Below are 7,484 nucleotides of genomic sequence, written 5' to 3'. Positions count from 1 at the left end.
TGTTGATGATATAATTATCCACTTTAAAATTTTGCGATGTTATTTAAATACTGTTTTCCTTACTGAGTATATAGAACTTAACTTTTCCATGCCCTCCCCAAATGAGGAAAATAGTGAGGAACCGATCGCTGACCTACCCCTTGAAGTCTATGAGGATCCCGTGGATCCATAAACCTTGAGTGCATGACTTGTCCTGCACTTTGATGAGTCCGTTTGCATACTGATAGAAGTGGTCCTTTTTCTATTTTGATATTTTGTATTTTATTGCCACTTCTAGCCTCAGTTATATATGTGTAATTGAAACTCATATATTTTGGTAAGGGATTTGTAATAATTTGCTCCGCTGAATTCAATTATTTATCATGTACTTGTAATCTATTTCTATATTTAGCATCCTTATGCCTTAATTAGCATTTGGGATGTCACAGATTGGGTTATCATCAGTTGAGGGTGAAAGAGGAGGATATTCCTAAAATAGCATTCTGGTGTAGGTACAGTCCATTTGAATTTCAGGTCATACCCTTTGAATTGACCAATGCCTCTGCTGTATTTGTGAAATCGATGAACCGAGTCTTCAAACATGTATTGGATCAATACATTATTATTTTTATTGATGACATCTTAGTGTATTATAACAATCTTGAAGAATATACAGATCATTTGTTCCGTGTGTTGGAAACCCTCCATCGGGACCATATGTATGCATAGTTAAGTAAGTGTTTTTCTTTATTACACCAGATTTCCTTCCTCGGTCATGTGATTTCTGGTGAAGGAGTTTTTGTCGATCCCTCCGAGGTCGAGATTATTATCAATTGGAGCCAACCGACCAATATTGCTAAAGTTTGTAATTTTTTGGGATTGGCCAACTATTATCGGCCTTTCATTAAGAGTTTCTCCATGATTGCGGCCCTCTTAACTCATCTTACTAGGAAGGATATAGTCTTTGTTTAGGATGATCATTGTGAGAACAATTTTGTTGTGTTGAAACAGATTTTCCAGAAGAAGGCAGAATTGCTACGAAGGCTAATCAGATAGTGACAGCATTGGTTGAAGTATGTACCCTCCCGGTTGGATCCTTCTGCTGTAGAATCTCGTACTGCCCTAGTATTGATCCTCCTTGACAGTACTAGATAGTTTTAAGTTTTCCATGATGCATCTCATGTGGGTTTGGGATGCGTACTCATGCAGCATGATCGGGCAGTTGCTTATGGCTCTAGGTAACTGAAACTTCATGAGCATAACTACCCCACTCATGACCAGGAGCTGGCAGTCATTGTCTTCACCTTGAAAATATGTTGTCACTACTTGTATGGCCAGACCTTTGAGATTTTCATGGATCACAAGAGCTTGAAATACTTGTTCTCTTAGAGGGAACTAAGCATGAGGAAGAGATGTTGGATTGATCTATTGAAGGACTATGACTGCAAGATCCTTTACCACCTTAGTAAGGGAAACGTGGTCGCTGATGCATTAAGTCAAAAGGAATCTGTTATGTTGGCCTAGCTTATGACTTGCAGCTAGAAATTGATTGATCCAATATAGTCACTTTATCTGAATTATTATGGCAATTGTTCTTATCTTGCCTAAATTCGAGCCTTGGCTAACCTCCTAATGTGGATTTTAGAGGCTCAATCAACCGATCCCAAGCTTTCGCAGAACCTTGGCAAGTTTACATCTGACGAGTTTCTTTATTTCAGAATCACTGGTGATGATTTGTACTGTTTTGTGATCGTGTTTGGGTACCTACAATGATTAGGATGGATATTCTGAAGGCAGCCAATACATCCAAACTGTTTATCCATCCTATGAGCAACAAGATATACAATCACCTAAGATGCCAGTATTGGTAGCCTAGAATGAAGAAGGATATTGTTGAGTCTGTCTCTCAGTGCCTTACTTGTCAAAGAATCAAGGCAGAACTTCAAAGACCTAGCAGTCTATTACAAGGCCTCCCTATCCTAGAATGGAAATGGGAGCACATGACTATGGATTTCATCACCGGTTTACCTAGGACCAGCTTTGGTAGCTATACAATATGGGTCATTATAGACAAATTGACACTGACTTATCTAGGAGACCATTGACAAGGTTGTTGTTATTCACCAAAACCATACCACTATTCAAAGTCATCAGAAGAGTTATGTAGACAACTGTATGAGACCATTGAAGTTTACTCTAGGTGATTGTGTCTTCCTCAAAGTTTTTTCGTATAAAGGTAAAATGTGGTTTGGAAAGAAAGGCAGGAAATTAGTCCTCGATTTGTGGGACCTTTTAAAATTTTGGACGTGTTGACCCATGGTGTACCGCCTTACTCTATAACTAAAGTTCATGGGTTCCCACAATGTTTTCCATGTTTTCAAGCTCAAAAAGGTACCACCATGATCTTTCTCATATTATTCTGCACCAAGAAACTCATCTTCAAGCACATAGGATTATGAGAAATTCCCAACTGAAATTCTCGACATGACAGAGAAGGTCCTATGCAACAAGAGGATTTTGATGGTCAAGGTGCACCAACAGCACCACAATCTGGAGGAAGCGACGTGGGAGTTAGAAAAAGAAATTCAAAACAAATTTTTATAGTTGTTTGTACCAAATTTGGAGGACTAAATGTTTTAAAGGTGGGGGGAAATATAACAACCTGACACCTTCGTACTTATATAAAACTCCTATTTATTCAGACCCTAAGGCTATAACTATTTAAATTAATGTTTTAATTTCCACATATGTTATGGAATTTACTTAAAATCATTTTATTTACATGATTTTGTAAGTAAATTTTGATTTTTAAGAAAAATGGAGGAAAAACGGTAGAGAAAATCCTGTGGAAACCACAGGAAACATCCCCACCTACAAAAGTCCCCGCGTGTCGTGCACATGCACGCGCACCTGTGGCCAGCTAGACGTATGCCTGTGCACTCGTACCATCCATGCAGTATGCGAGGCGCACAGTCTGCACGAGGTCAAAATGCACGCAGGTGGTGTACGGCTCCATGCACCTCTGTAGATGAACCTATGCGCACAGTACTTTGGGTAGCGGGCACCGTCGCCCTTTGGGAGGAGTGCACCGTCCCTTCGTAGGTGTGCGCTCGGTCTTTGTCCTGAGATGTTGCATCGCATCGCGTTGGCTCTCCGTCAATCACCACATCGCGTCAACTGTCCGTCAATCGTCGCGTTGCGTTGGCTGTCTGTCAGTTGCCGCATTGCGTCGGTCAACTTTCTTCCCTTTCTCCTCACAAATTTGCACCACTTGGCAAAAATCTAACGGCTCATTTTCTTTATAAATAGGGGTCATCTCCCTAGTATTTCTTCACACTTCCTCTTCATTTTAATTCCTTACGGATTTCTAAGAGAGGGAGAGAGAGAAAGAGAGAGAGAACTAGAAAAAGAAGGAAATGAAAAAAGAACATAGGAACTCTTCAAAATTTCGGTAAGGAAAATCTTGGTATTTTCATATATATTTTGAGGAGCATTTCTAAAAAAAATAATTTAAAGTATTGCATGATTGATGTGAAATAGTAATTACATGTTTTAATAGATTTTTGAGTTGTAAATTAAATTGTTGAATGATATGGCTATGATGGAATATTAGTAATGCATAAAATATCATGATATTTGCATTAAGATGCATGAATATATTATAAAAACAAACATGTAGGTCAACACCGTAATGTTTATGCATGACATTTACAATGATATAATCCGTTAGGCTATTATCTTTGAGGGGTTCTGTTTATTCTCCAAATTGTCTGAAACGATGTGAGAGGACCATTTCCTTTGGATGATGGCGTACCATGTGATGAGATGGTTATGCAATATGATTATAGGGCCACTGTGGTGACGTACGACTATGGATATAGTTTAGATGTAGGACTATTGTGGTTGGCATGGCTATGATCGCAGAGCATGTCATGGTTTGGCAAGCCGTAAATGTGTTGTGGATTAGCAAGTCGTAAATGTGCTGAGATGAAAAGAATTTTGTCATTCCACAGTGATACTCAGAAATCCATATTACCCTCAGTAGATATAGGTCAGAACAGCTTTGCACGAAGAATAGGTAAAAGATGAAACACGAAATCATGACATGATTTATATTTGTTTGATTTTCTCTTTTCTATGCATGGTTGATATGAATGTTTTAATGTTAACAATTTTCTAAACAAAATAAAAATATTTTCTTTATCATTAAAATGAACTCACATGCAATGATCTTAAATCGTAAGTGGTTAACGGTATATTTCTTAAGCACCTTTAAAATCTTAGTAATGTTGTTTAATTACTATTTTCCTTACTAAGTTTCTAGAACTCACTCTTTCCATATGCCCTGATGAAGATGATAGTGATGATCCATTCGTCAATTTGCCAATCGAAACCTTCGAGGATCCCATGGATTCCTGAGATATTACGAGTGCATGTTTTTGTTCCGCACGCTTATTAGTCCAATTTGTAGAAGAGGCTTGTATATTATTTTTCCCAAACTTTTGGCCTTAGTGATGTAAAATTTAGAACTCAAAGTTTATTTTATAAGGGATTTATAAAATTTATTCTGCTGCATTTAATTTATTTTAATGCACTCGTAATCTGTTTTTTTATTTGGCTCCCTTATGCTATATTTAGTATTTGGGATGTCACAAGCTTGTTGAGAGGGACGCCCTTGTTGAACTTCAGAATTCTAAACTCACATAACTTGTGTTATCGCCATACTCATGTTGTCTATCTTCTTAGTTAAGGCCTCAATTTGTGCATATATAGCTGTATAATTATCAACCCTATGCAAACAAGCATTCTTTCTTGATGAAGATCTCTCCTTCTCCGATTGGTAACTATTGTTCACCATCTCCTCAATCAACTTATGGCCCACCTCTAGTGTCTTGTTATTCAATGTTCCTCCAGTTGCTAAATCAATCATGCTCTTGATGTTGGTAGTGACACCATTGTAGAATGTCTGCACTTGAAGCCACATAGGTAGACCATGGTAAAGAACTCTCCTTAGTAGATCCCTATAGTCATCCCAAAACTCATACAATGATTCTCCTTTAATTGTGCAAATGTTGTGATATCATTCCTCAACCTAGCAGTCTTTAAAGGGGAAAAGTACTTGGCTAGAAAGTGTTGAGCCATGTCCTCCCAAATAGTGATGGAATAAGCCTATAACGAATTCAACCAAGCTTTAGCTCTTTCCTTCAATGAGAAAGAGAAGAGCCTCAACCTGATTGCATCATTTCTCACTCTATTGTGCTTAAAAGTTTCACAAATCTCCAAAAAATTAGCAATGTGCTCATTAGGATCTTCAGCTAGGAACCCAGAAAATTGTACACTCTACTAAATAATCTGGATGATGGTTGGCTTAATCTCAAAGTTGTTAGCTACTACAGTTGGTTATGTGACATTTGGCTCAATTTCAAAAAGAGATGGAATAGCATATTCCATCATTGTGCGCTCGCTTCGCTCCTCTTGTAAGTTAGCCACTATTGTTCCTCTTCTCAATGGATTTTTGACACGAGACAGGTGTCATCTACTTCTTGTGTGTGCTCTCAGTCTACGACAAGTTCTTTCGATTTCTGGAATAAAAATCAATAGTTTTTCACTACTTCTGGTCATGCACTATAGAATCTACTGCAAATAACTAGCAAAAACAAAACACACAAAGTAAAAATACCAAATTAAAAAAAAAAAAAATCAGCCAATTCTTATATTATTAGTATTATTCCCCGACAATGGTGTCAAGAGCTTGTTGTGATGTGAACTCACCTAACAAGTGCACTAGTTCGAACACGTACTATAGTAGTAAATTTAGATATTGTCCCATGAAGACACATATAACAAATACTAGAATCAAAACTAATTAATATTATTTGGCTAACGACTAAGAGAATGAATATAAACTAATGCTTAACGAAGAAAGCAATGAATTAAAACTAATTAACAATTAAGATATAATGACGGTTAAGATCTCAGAATCTACCCTAATGTAACTATAAATTTCTTTAATTTAATCTATAACAAGAAATTTTCACCCAATTTCATTCAATCATGTAGTAATATTTTTCTGGAGATCAATTACCTTACCTACTTAATAATAACACACATATCTCTATGGATTAGTATGAATCTTAACATTCAATCATCAAATACATAAATTATGCCAAGTATCTCTACTCATATTCAATCTATTATGCTAACTTGACATTATAATGAATAATCAATCTCTCAATTCAATCATTTATCATAAATCAATGAATAGGTGATCAATCTATTTATGCATTAAGCCACAAGATAACACATAAGAATTGGAGAAAAAGACTTCCATAGATTAAATGAGGAAATCACAAAGTATCCCTTAGAATTTCGTCAAAGATCCCACCCAACAGAAGAGTTTAGTTACTCATCCTAAAGAAAATTACAAGAATCAAATCTTCGCTTGCATGCACGTCCCATCTGCTCGGGGTGCGAGATGCGCAGTCTGTACTCATAAGATTGTGCGTAGACGAGTGTGCCTGCGTGCACAAGCCCTCGACTAGCATGCATGGTAGGCTAGGGTTGCGACCGCTGCCTCAGGCAGTGCGCGCTGGTTGGGCAGCATGCCTCTAGTTTTTGCACTGTCGTCATGTCGTTGTTGTCACGTCAGTTGCGTTGTCAGTCATCATGTCGCATCAAGTCACCTTTTCCTTTCCTCTCTCCTCACAAGATTTTACCACTTGACGCAAATCTAATGGTCTCATTTTTTATAAATAGGGACCTCTCTTCACCATTTTTCTCACCACTCTATTCTTCCATCAACCAAAGAATTATAGAGAGATAAAGAGAAATGTAGAACTAGAGAGAGAAAATGAAGAATTAGAAGAGGAAAAGACGTAAGAATAACTCAAAGGTTTTGATAAAGAATTTTGTATTTATGTGTACATACTAAGGAGTATTTCTAGATAAATTTAATGGAGTTTTAATTGGTTGGTTGCATGCTTAATTTTATATGCTTTAATATATTTGTTATGTGTTTATATGAATGAATATAAACTAGTTCTTTATATGTTTACCAATGATGATTATTTTATGTATACAGTAAATTTTGATGCATGTTTATGATGTACAATAACATGATAAAGTGATGAAGCACGATGTTATATCATGAACATGAAGAACATTTATCGATATTTAAATGCATGTTTTATAAATAATATAATTTATTAGGATTTTTATCTATGAGGGATTTCTATTTCTCCCCTTTTCTTGTCTGAAAAGACGATAGAGGACTGCTCCCTATGGATGATGGTTCCCTTTGACGAGAATGGTGATGTGACATGATTGTAGGGGTCACCTTTGATAAAGTAGGATCGTGACCATGGTATACATGTAGGACCATTGTGGTTGGCAAGGTCGTGGTTATAGAACTTGTCATGGTTTGGCAAGCCGTAAATGTGTTGTTGGTTTAGCAAGCCACAAATTTATGATATAATATGAAATGAATTGGTCATTCCACATGGGTA

This window comes from Carica papaya, chromosome 6, assembly GCF_054855325.1.
Source record: "Carica papaya isolate Zhongbai chromosome 6, ASM5485532v1, whole genome shotgun sequence".
NCBI classification, from domain to species: domain Eukaryota; kingdom Viridiplantae; phylum Streptophyta; class Magnoliopsida; order Brassicales; family Caricaceae; genus Carica; species Carica papaya.
Note: the sequence above shows the minus strand (reverse complement) of the source record.